The sequence below is a fragment of the Ornithorhynchus anatinus genome, chromosome 12 (genome assembly GCF_004115215.2).
Source record: "Ornithorhynchus anatinus isolate Pmale09 chromosome 12, mOrnAna1.pri.v4, whole genome shotgun sequence".
NCBI classification, from domain to species: domain Eukaryota; kingdom Metazoa; phylum Chordata; class Mammalia; order Monotremata; family Ornithorhynchidae; genus Ornithorhynchus; species Ornithorhynchus anatinus.
Window position 1 is genome coordinate 32,465,337 of NC_041739.1, and position 10,348 is coordinate 32,475,684.

The following is a 10,348-nucleotide window of genomic DNA, read 5'->3' on the forward strand; positions in this document are numbered from 1 at the left end:
AGGACATAAACTGGGTCCTGTCAGTTAGAACTTGTTCTACCACTGAAGTCATTATTGCGCTTTGACATTTGGTTCTCATCGCGCTTTGGAGTTGATTTAACTCTTTTTTCCCCACAAACTTTGTACCGAATTGAATCAGGTTATCGTTATCAACCACTTGAGCTCGTTATGGGCAGGGTGCTTTTCTGCTAATTCTGTTGCATTGTACTCTCCCAAATACTTAGTATGGTTCTCTGAACACGGTAAGCACTCAATAAATACAAATGACTGACTTACCATGTAGTAGAAGGAATAGTAATAATAATTCAAGTAACCCGTAAACCGTAAGCTTACTGTGGGCAGGGAATGGGTCCACCAACTCTCTCGTAAGGTACTCTCCCAAACATTTAATACAGTGCTCTGCACACAGTAAGCATTTAATAAATACTACTGATTGACAGCAGTAGAAGCAATAGCCACATCCAATGGCCACATCCGCTGTGTGCCCTTGGGCAAGTCACCTCACTCGTCTGGCCCTCAGTTCCCCCGTCGGTAAAGTGGGGATAAGAGTCGAGCCCCGTGTGGGACAGGGATAGCCTGATTAACTTGTATCTACCCAGCGCAGCGTGGCTCAGTGGAAAGAACCCGGGCTTCGGAGTCAGAGGTCATGGGTTCGACTCCCGGCTCTGCCACTTGTCAGCTGTGTGACTGTGGGCAAGTCACTTAACTTCTCTGTGCCTCAGTTACCTCATCTGTAAAATGGGGATTAACTGTGAGCCTCACGTGGGACGACCTGATTACTCTGTATCTACCCCAGCGCTTAGAACAATGCCCTGCACATAGTAAGCGCTTAACAAATACCAACATTATTAGAAGAGTGCTTGACACACAGTAAATACTTAACAAGTACCATTATTATTATTTAAATGGAAGAGAAATGCAAATAATTTACAACTTGAGAGGTCACAAAAATTAAATTAAGCAGGCACGCATCCATGAGTGCTAAGGAGGATGTTAGTAAGTTCATAAGTACTAAATTTGGCTGAGGGAATGACGTGGGTCACGGTATTGTGAAATTAATGAGGGGAAAGCTGGTTGGAGGAGGTGGGGCTTTAGGAGGGATTTGAATGTGCAGAGCGCTGGGGTCTCTGTGATTTGGAATGGAAGGGAGTTGAAAGCTGTGGGGAACCACTTGAGTGGGAGGAAAGGAGGATAGTCAAGAGCCAGATACAGTTAGAGGTTAGCTTAGCAGAAGCAGAGAGAAAAAGTTGGGGAATAGCAGGGGGAAGACAGCAGCCAGCTCAAGTGGGGCCAGATGGAGAAGGGCCTGGAAGCCGACTGTGAGGAGTTTCTGTTTAATGCGCCAGAGCTGAAATTTGACCCCACATCTCATGACTCCAGACCTATGGTCTTTCCACTAGCCTAGAAGTTGTTGCATCTTGTTCATCTCTGGATCAACTATTCCCCCTTGAGGTGCTTCTTCTTGGTGTAAAGAATCTCGTAGGAAGGGGGTGGGCTGTGGCAGTCTCTTCTGTTTTGTATGACCCGATCAAGGTTGCAGAGGGTTACGCATATCTATTTTAATGTTTAATGTGAAAAGATTCAGGGAACCAATCAGTGGTATTTATTGAGTGCTTACTGGGTGCAGAGCATGGTAGTAGCTGCTTGGGAGACTGTAAGCTTGTTGTAGGGAGGGAACATGTCTGCTTAGTGATATACCATACTCTTCCAAGCCCTTAGTACACTGTTCTGCACACAGTAAGCGCACAGTATATACGATTGAATGAACAGAGTTGGTAGAAACATTCCCTGTCCGCAAGGCGCTTGCAGTCTAGAGAAACCAGTGGACCATTTTGAGAAGAGGAGAGATGTGGGTTGTGTGAGTTTCAGGAGGATTTATAGTCCATAAAGGAGCCGGCAGTATAGATTGGAGACGTGAGAGACTAGAGATTAATGCCAAGTTCTAGCTGTGGTAACATCTGAGTTGATCCAGGACGGGAGCAGTTTGGTTGCAGAGGAAAGGGTGGGGACAGAATATGTTGCACAGGAAAAAAACCAGCAGAATTCGGCAGAAGACTTAGCATGAGGGCTGAATGATAGCCAAGAGGTTGGGGATGATCCTAAAATGGTGGGTTTTCGGGACGGGAAGGATGGTGGGGTGGTCAAGTGAGACGGGAGAGTTGTGGAGCAGAGTGGGCTCAGGGAGAGAGATGTGCCAAGAATGTGAAAGTGCTGAAGTAGAAAAGATAATCAGTCATTCATATATGTTGAGCACTTACTGCGTGCAGAGTACTGTCCTAATCACTTGGGAAAGTACATTATAACAGGATCGTAGAGAAAATCCCTGTCCTTAAGGAGCTTACAGTCTATCAGAGGAGGAAGCCATTGAAATAGATTAGGGATACAGGAAATGGTAGATTAGATAATCAGATCAGACACCACTTCCCATACCCAGGGCTCACAATCTAAGAGGTAAGAAGAGCAAGTACCTTCTGATGAAACAGTCACAGAAGGTTTGTGATTTTCCCAAGATCACAGGGCAGGCCAGTGCCAGAGCTGAAATTTGACCCCAAATCTCATGACTCCAGACCTACGGTCTTTCCACTAGCCTAGAGGTTGTTGCATCTTGTTCATCTCTGGATCAACTATTCTCCCTTGAGGTGCTTCTTCTTGGCGTAAAGAATCTCGTAGGAAGGGGGTGGGCTGTGACAGTCTCTTCTGTTTTGTACGACCCGATCAAGGTTGCAGAGGGTTACGCATATCTATTTAAAGATTTAATGATCTGGCTTTAGGTTCAGTCTGAGGAAAAGATTGATTGATCTTAAGCATACTGGTGAAGCCTAGCTTCAGGCAAGGAAGAAACACCATACTTCTCAAGCCCTGAGTTATTACTTTTCATTTGTTGTTTATTGATTAGCTGTCGGTGATAAGATCTCGGTCTTCAAAATGGCACGGGTGCTTGCGGCCATATTTCCATTTGGCCTTTTTTAAACAGGTTTTGGTTTTGACACTGGGTTTCTGGTCTAGAAAAGCAGAGCTGTAGAAATATTTTGAGATGCTGTTTGGGAAATCTTGGTTGGATATGTGAAAGGGATAATGTTAGCATTCTGGTGATTCAATAGCCAAGGCCTCTCAGTCACTGGAGTCTGTCTTTCTATTGGATCCTTATTGGTTTGATCACTATGGGAGGAAATGGTTTTCATTTGAGAAGCAGCTTGGCTCAGTGGAAAGAGCTCGGGCTTGGGAGTCAGAGGTCATGGGTTCGAATTGCGGCTCTGCCACTTGTCAGCTGTGTGACTGGGGGCAAGTCACTTCACTTCTCTGTGCCTCGGTTACCTCATCTGTAAAATGGGGATTAATTGTGAGCCTCACGTGGGACAATCTGATTATCCTGTAGCGCTTAGAACAGTGCTCTGCACATAGTAAGCGCTTAACAAATACCAACATTATCATTATTTAAAATGCTTGTTACCCCCTCCAAAACACACCCACACACGTATGTGCGTACCTTGGCTTAATGTGGCAGTTCAATTTAGATTATTTAAAGCACTCCACAGGGTCGAACCTGACTCGTTTGGACTCAAATGATTCCTGCCATGCTAAACTGGGTTTCTTTAAGGACTGAATGAACTCCTTTCAGACCATGGGGTACTAAATTAGAAGAGTAAAGTGTCAGTGCAATTCACAAGACCCTGGAACTCCAAATTAAAGCCGCTTCCAGAGAATCCATTCTCCCTCTTGGGAAATAGTCACTGATTTGGGGGAATCTTTAGGCCACTAGAAAGAGCTAGGTGAGGCTGATGATTCCTCTGATCTCAGAGAGGGGGGCTGGGGGGGGGGGGGAGGGCTGTAGAGACCTAATTCAGTTTAGATTAAAGGTCTTTTGGGACCTCAGGAATCCACACAGGACCTTTCTACAACACTGAAAGAACCCTCCTAGATTAGCTGGAACAGATGCCTTCCACTGGTCATCTCCAAGCTCGGGGCATGGAAATATATGGCCCTATTCAAACCCCCAGTGAGCCCAAGTGAGTCCCTCTAAGATAGTCAGGAAGTAGGATTAGAAACTAGGTAAACTGGGCCCCCTTTCTTAAGGATACAGAGGGGAGAAAGAAGCAAAGAAAAAAAGGAAAAGCTAAGTCTGTAGGAGAGGAGACTTGCAAAAGGACTGACAAACTGGGTAACTCTTGCCACTGGAGCTATGGTGGAGTCTATACTTGCTAAAGGCTTGTTGCTGGAGATTAGTTTTTTTTGTTTGGTTGTTTTTTAAAATCAGCTACAGTGGCCTAACACAGACTTTCAGTAGTATGGAGAAAGCACTGATGATTCAGGAGCCTTGAGTGAAGAGGCAAGGATTCATGAGGTATTGTATCAGTCAATCAATTTTTGTGTGCAGAGCACTGTACTAAGCACTTGGGAAGGTACAATACAACAGAGTTGGTAGACATAATGATAATAATAATTATGGTATTTGTTAAGCGCTTACTAGGTGCAACGTATTAAGCTTATAGTCTCAAGGTCTTTCTTAGGAAAGAATTAGACACAAACGGGAAGACAAAGAGAGAGAGGAACAGGCACAGCAGCAGTGGCTAAAATGAGATAAGAAAGAGCAACAGAGGAAGAAATTTTAAAAATGACAGCAGTGGGATAATGGCAAAGAGCTACGGCAGAGAAGGTGGGACAAGTAGAGAGCGGCAGGTAACCAAAGACCGAATGTGTGTAGTGACCTTGCATCTCCCCCAGCGCTTAGAACAGTGCTTGGCACATAGTAAGCGCTTAACAAATACCAACATTATTATTATTATTGGTGACTAGTGGTACGGAGCAAGGGGTGGAAAGATGGAGTGAGGATGGCGCTAATGAAAAAGAGTCAAGATGAGTCACACAGCAGCATGCTAGCAGGTGGCCAGACTCCAACCCCGGGCTGGATCCACGGACTACAATCCTTCACTGATCAGACGAGATGTTTAGCCACTCGACAATTTAATTTTCTACTGGAGAGCCAAAATGAAGTCTCAGATGATCTCTATTTTAGATCCCTTCTCATATAATACGATTATGTCATTCATTATGTTTTAGTGCTGAGGGAAATCCAAGATTTTTGAGACGAGACGTGGTCCCTGCACGACACACAGTTTATCGTATTCCCATTCTACAGATGAGGAAACAGGGGTCCAGAGAGGTCAAATGATGAATGTGCTCATGTCTGATGATATGAGAGGATAAATGAAAGAAGATGAAACCCAAATCAGTCATGTCTACTATGTGGTTGTCACTCTGCAGATAAGTTTAGTAAACTATTGCTATTGCAATTTTTTTGATCACCTGCATAATTTCATCATCAAAAACTTTAAAATAGATATTATAATAAAAATAATAATGTAATTGGTGTTAGGAAATCTTTGTGAGGGTCCATAATGTTGTAAACAGGATGGGACTTTTAAAAATTCAATATTTTGTTAAGCATGCTAGGCCTTTCTGTTATTCTTGGATGAGATAACCGACACAGTATTGAGTAGTTGAAAGCAAAAAAAATCTAGGTTCAATTCTGTATGTCAGAAATACCTGAGTAGTATTGAAAAACCATAAAACCACACACTATAACTATTATTACTATTATAATAATTATTATATTTGCTAAGTGCTTACTATGTCTGAAGTACTGATCTAAGCACTGGGGTAGATACAAATTAATTACATCAGACAGTCCCTGTTCCACATGGGGCTCACAGTATAAGTAGGAGAGAGAACAGGCATTGAACCCATTTAACAGATGAACAAACTGAGGCACAGAGAAGTTAAGAGACTTGCTCAAGGCTACATAGCAGGCATGTATCAGATACAGATCAGATGTATCGGATGTACAGTCGATTAGACTGTAAGCCCATCAAAGGGCAAGGACTGTCTCTATCTGTTACCAATTTGTACATTCCAAGCGCTTAGTCCAGTGCTCTGCACATAGTAAGCGCTCAATAAATACTACTGAACGAATTTGGGATCAGAACCCCGGTCTTCTGACTCCCAGGACCCTGGTCTTTCCCTAGTTGAATCTTCACCCGAAACCTACACCAAACCTCTACAAAATATCCAAACATGGCCAAATGCTTGAAGGGAAATTTTATGAAATCGTAAAAGACTCTAAAATTAACAGCTTCTTATTGATAAATTCCCCTCTCAAGGTCGCACCTGGAGAATATCCAGTCCTCTACCAGTCTCGGCTACTGGAGGGAGAGTCAAGCGGAGGCCCACCCGTTCCACTCCCAGCTTGGGCAGTGGCTAGCGAGTGGAAGGCCATCTGCCACAAGTCAGAACGCACCTTTGCGAGGCAGCAGTGGCACGGGAGAGAGTTGAGGGTGGAGACTCCAATTTACAGAGTGGAAGGAGTCAATAGTAAATCACATCCTTATTTTTGACCAAGAAAACTCTACGGAAATACTACCAGAACGAAACTCTATGGAAACACTACCAGCACGACTGCAGATGGAGCTGGGGCATTCTGGGAGAGATGCGTCCATGGCATCACTCTGCGTTGTAATGACTCAGTGGCATAAGACAAGACAATTTATAAATTGTAGTTTTGTTCAAAACTTTAGAATATTTATTAGAAATGAGCCTGCAGTTCCTGGGCTTCCAATCCATTTCCCTCTTTAACTATGTGTGGTCTACCCAAGAGAGAAAAGAAATATCAAATATCAGTATTTATAAATGTTTAAGAATGTATGAAAGCATTCATATCACAATATTAATATGATGCTAAAGCAGAGATCTAGTGCCAGCTCTGGGAAAAACTGCCATTTTACCCTACCTGACCTGTATAAACCTCAGAAAGCTGGAATCCCCCCCTGCCCCCGGCCCGACTTCTGCTGCTACTGCTGCTGCAGACAACATCCAGACTGAATGCGGCATGGCAAATGGTGCCGCGACCCCATGGAACTCGCAAAAAAACAGCATAGACACTGGCAGACACTGAGGTGCTTTCACCAAAGTAGAAAACAACAAATATCCTTTTCACCAGTTTTATTTTTATTCTTTTCATTAGGCACTGTTCTCCAAATCTCCCTACTCCTCAAAAACCTCCAATAATTGCCCATCCACCTCCACATCGAACAGAAACTCCTTACCATTGGTCTTCTGACTTTCAGGATCAACTTTCTACAAAAATGTTCAGTCCACGTTTCACCCTCCTCAAAAACCTCCAGCGGTTACCCAGCCACCTCTGCATCAAACAGAAACTCCTCAGCATCGGTTTTAAGATACTCAATTACCTTGCTTTCTCCTATTTCACCTTGCTGATTTCTTTAGTCAACCCAGCTCGCACATTTTGCTCCTCTAATGCCAAACTACACATTGTACCTCAATCTCGTATATCTTGCCACCTAACTTTTGATTTCAACTTCCCTCTCGTCTTCAACTCCCTCCCCAATCATATATGGCTATCACTCTCCCCAACTTCACAGCTTTATTAAAATCACATCTCCCTTAAAAGGCCTTCCCCGACTAAACCCTCATTTCCCCTATTCCCTTTTGCATCGCCTATGCACTTGGAATTGTACCCTTTAAGCACTTGTTATTCATCCCAACCCCGTCCCTCAGCACTTATGTACATATCTATAAATCATTTATTTAATATTAGTGCCTGTCTCCTTCACTAGACTGTAAACTCCTTATAGGCGGGGAATGTGTCCACCAAGTTTGTTATATTGTACTAGTGCCTGGCACATAGTAAGAACTTAAATACCATTATAATTATCCTGTAGTACTTCACAAACAATAAGCGTTCAATAGGTACCATTGGTTGATTGAGTGAAGCTTTATTAGTGCCTACAATTTGGGGGGGGGGTCAGGATTTTAATGGCCCCCAGCAAGCCGCTCCAGTGTCTCACAGTACAAATGTTCGGGAGATCCTCTTTTCTATCTGCCCTGCATTTGTCCTGAAACAGGTTTAAGGCTCTCTCTCATTCACTGCCACAGTGTTCAACACTTTACACTGTCAAGATGGATCTTTTAAATTAATTCTCCTCCTGAGAAAACAATTCCACCACTCACAAGCAAGGCACTATTTTTTTTCCCAGAAATCAAACCATTATATGAACTTAGTTTGGGTAAACCAGAATAACGGTTTCTGCTTTTGCTGTCTTGCTTTGCACATATGATGAAGTTCAGTATGTTTCACGGACCATCCAAAACATATCTGCGCACTACAAGCATTTTGGTGTAATTAAATTCACGTTGTAAATTAGAAACAATGAGCAAGTAAGTCCAAAAGCATCTGGAGCTGTGAATAAATGACAGAGAATGGATGAAACCTTCATTTGTTTCTATCAGTAAATATATTCCATTGGCCAGGTTTGTGTTTCATTCGGCCAGAAAGTGATTGTTTCCAGCCTTGGCCTGATGAATTTGGAAACAGCAACGATGCAGATCAGAATTAACTTTCACAAAATAAGGGAGCATTCAATTTAAAATCAGCCACTCCAAGGATAGCATGAAATGCATCATTAGAAAACTTCAAGGATACTCCACAATCCAAAACGGATTTGAAAATACTGTTTGAGAAGCGGCGGCGCTTAGCGGATAGGGCACGGGCCTGGGAGCCAGAAGGAATGGGATCTAGTCCTGACTCTGCCACTTGTCTACTGTATGACCTTGGGCAAGTCACTTCACTTCTCTGTGCCTCAGTTACCTCATCTGCAAAATGGGGATTGAGACTATGAGCCCCATGGGGGACACGGACTGTATCCGTCCTGATTAGCTTGCATCTTCCCCGGTGTTTAGAACAGTGCCTGGGACACAGTAACAAATACCACTTAAAAATGAAGTTGTAGTGGGACCGACTGTATCGTGAAGTATACTTTCTTATAAATTTACATGTCATCAATTAGTATTTGTTCCAGGCAGCCTGGAAAAGTAATATCAAATTTCTATACGTGCTACACGTACAGAAGCAGCGCGGTACCGTGGAAAGAGCGCGGGTTTGGAAGTCAGAGTTCATGGGTTCAAATCCCGGCTCCCCCACTTGACAGCCGTGTGACTTTGGGCGAGTCACTTAACTTCTCTGTGCCTCAGTTCCCTCATCTGTAAAATGGGGATTAAGACTGTGAGCCCCACGTGGGACAACCTGATTCCCCTATGTCTACCCCAGCGCTTAGAACAGTGCTCGGCACATAGTAAGCGCTTAACAAATACCAACATTAACATTATTAAATACCACCATTTATTTTATTTTTACACACCGCAGTGATGAATGTGACTAAATTATTATTTTATCTTTATAACAGTCATTCAAAAAATAACACAGCAGTTTTAAATAAAGTTGGAGTTGCAATCAGATTATAAGTTTTTGCAGAAGACTACAGAAGTATAAACCCGTCCTCTCGACCGTCATGGTGTATCTGTGCCAGGCACTGAACTAATCACTGTCCAAGCCGTTCACATTGGACACAGTCCCTGACCCATTTGGGGTTCACCGTCTTAATCCCCATTTTACCGATGAGGTAACTGAGACACGAGAAAGCGAAGTGACTTGCCCAAGGTCACACAACAGATGAGTGGCACAGCCGGGATTAGAACCCAGGTTCTTCCGACTCCCAGTCCCATGCTCTACCTCTAGGCCACACTTTCTTCTTAAAGCACTGTGTATTAGACTTTCTCCTTATGAACTCCTCTTCTCACCTTGGAAACCCTCCTCTGCATTAGACTCTACTTCTTCAAACGTACTTATTAATCTGCTTTCTGATTCAAAACTTTTTTAACTCTTAAGATTTTTGTTGGTGAGAAACTGTAGCTTTTTCTTCATCAATTTCAACATCTCGCAGTGATGAATTGGATTGTCACGGTATGACAATTTATCTGAATGAGATGCATCTAGCGAGTGCATCAAGCATGTCTCAATTACGGCTATCTACCCAATTCAACAACTTCTCTGGTTATCTGCCTGGGGCCGGGGGGAGGGGAGAGAGGGTCGTCAATGCTTTGGAAACCAGCCAAATTATGGGCAGAGCTTCCTCCAACACCGTCTCAATGCTGGTCTTTATCAGCTTAGGTGAGGAGAGGGTGATGAGGGATTTCAGTGGAAAGAGCCCGGGCTAGGGAATCGGAGATCATGGGTTCGAATCCCAGCTCTGTCACTCGTCAGCTGTGTGACCGTGGGCAAGTCACTTAACTTCTCTGTGCCTCAGTTACCTCATCTGTAAAATGGGGATTAAGACTGTGAGCCTCATGTGGGACAACCTGATTACCCTGTATCTACCCCAGCGATTAGAACAGTGCTCTGCACATAGTAAGCGCTTAACAAATACCCACATTATCATTATTATTACTTACCTGTAGCACTAGACCAGAACACTGAGGCTGGTTGAGTTTCAGTAAA

At 43.5% G+C, this 10,348-nt stretch overlaps 1 non-coding gene across 1 annotated transcript; it reads left to right on the plus strand.

Moving 5' to 3' along the window:
- Positions 1 to 6,147: 6,147 nt before the first annotated feature.
- Positions 6,148 to 6,285, plus strand: LOC114815818. The gene has a single exon (XR_003763620.1). It is a non-coding gene; the product is annotated as a small nucleolar RNA SNORA7 (small nucleolar RNA).
- Positions 6,286 to 10,348: the final 4,063 nt, after the last annotated feature.